The following is a 1,720-nucleotide window of genomic DNA, read 5'->3' as shown; positions in this document are numbered from 1 at the left end:
CAAAATACCTCTCCACTCTAGGAAGACATCACATAGAAGACCAACATCCACTTTTACATAAAGCAACAAATAGTCCTTCAGGCTCTGACACCCAGCTACTTTCCAAACATTCTGAGCATGTTTATAATCACTTTCGGAAAGTTCTGCTTCTTGAAGCGAATTGAAAAATCTTCGCGGGATGGAAGACGTGTCTCAGAAAGTCGTTCCATCGAATCCATATAGTCATAACAAAACACCTGCTTTCCCTTGATCAATAATGGCAACGCAGGTGCTGGCACATCTTTCAACATCTGTTGTGTGCATATGGGTTCGTTCCCATTACTGATGAATTGGTTCGCTAAAGCCGCGAGCGAACCAGACATAAAGGCATACGAGTCAATAAATCTCAAGTCATTTATGATGACTTCATGGTATTTGTGAACTGAACGTTTTGGTCTTAGTTTGATTTTCAAGTCAGGTATCGTTAATTCACGCAGGATTAACGACATGTCGTATTAGCATTATGTGCAATGAGAGTGAGCTGCAATTTGTGATTTTTCATTTGGAGGTTGCATCTATTACAATAAGCTCCAATGTAATTGTTTCCTGATTTTTCATGGTCATGATGTTTTACTCCTTTACCTTTTAAAAAACCCTGTTTGCAGAGAAGACAGTGAGTTTGCTCATTGTGACGTGTCGTATCTTCATCGGTCATGTTGATTTTATTGTAGCCTTTAGAAAATTTCAACTTTTTCCAGGCACACTGCATTGTATGAATAAAATGGTTTACAGCATTACTTCCACAATAGGATCCGCTTTGTACTGTTTCTCCGTTTCTATTCACTATAATGTAAGCATACGCTATGGCAAAGTGATGTCTCTTTACACATCCAGACACATTCGAAGAAGGCTGTACGAGAATACTCTCAAAGTCATAGAATGCTAAATAAGATGGCTCATATGCCTTAGCATGATTAATAAATTTCACAGTAGAACCCGCGGGTGGGAATCTTAGTCTTGTGATCATCGTTGGGCAAATTAGTACATGTTCAGCAAGCGTTGTCTTGTTCTCACAGGCGCACAGGCAGATATCGCAAAACATTTTTTTCCCGCGACGTTGGCAGGTAAACAGGTTCATGTATGCGTCAAAGTCTTGGATAAGAGCTAGGTGTCTGTTCCCAACAACAGACAATGAACAACTTCTTGATCTTTGAGCCCTTTCTGACTAGAGTTAGTTCGCCTTTTTGTCTTCAACGTTGTCTAGACAGTAAACGCGAATACTTATGTTGTTTAATCTTTCAAGCCGACCGAGGTCTTCCCAGGATACCGGGGTTGGAATGTTACCCGTATTAATAGAGGCCAAGCAAGCATTCTCCCATTGCCTGCCCGATGGAACTACATTTCTTGACTTTAGATAGCGATAAGCTGTTAGAACTTGGAAAACACAGTCCGTGGGTCCCGAAGGGTTGAGAACTTGTGTTTTCCCTGGAACACCCTTAGGATAGGGCACATACTCTCCAATACTATTGTGCAGCATTATAAGAGAGAAGGAAAATTTTACGCTAACTATTTAATCTAACGTAAATCCACTGCCCTCTTCGTCCGACATGTCATGTTCAAACCGATTAACAAAATATTCGGATAGTTCACGTACATATGAATCTATATCGTCATAGCTAATTACCTGGATATGACTTCTCATATACATATCTCTATATTGAACTCCACCGTCGGGGTCTTC

The 1,720-nt window shown here is 40.4% G+C and overlaps 1 long non-coding RNA gene across 1 annotated transcript in view; it reads right to left on the bottom strand.

The window, feature by feature from the left end:
* Positions 1 to 1,708: 1,708 nt before the first annotated feature.
* The window catches only part of LOC126994440 (uncharacterized), a 1,292-nt gene continuing 1,280 nt past the window's right edge, over positions 1,709 to 1,720 (bottom strand). Inside the window, exon 3 of the long non-coding RNA XR_007749122.1 lies at positions 1,709 to 1,720. This exon is cut by the window's right edge and continues 323 nt beyond it. This is a non-coding gene — a long non-coding RNA (uncharacterized LOC126994440).

This window comes from Eriocheir sinensis, unplaced genomic scaffold, assembly GCF_024679095.1.
Source record: "Eriocheir sinensis breed Jianghai 21 unplaced genomic scaffold, ASM2467909v1 Scaffold798, whole genome shotgun sequence".
Classification (NCBI taxonomy): Eukaryota; Metazoa; Arthropoda; class Malacostraca; order Decapoda; family Varunidae; genus Eriocheir; species Eriocheir sinensis.
Note: the sequence above shows the minus strand (reverse complement) of the source record. Positions and strands in the feature narration are given on the sequence as shown.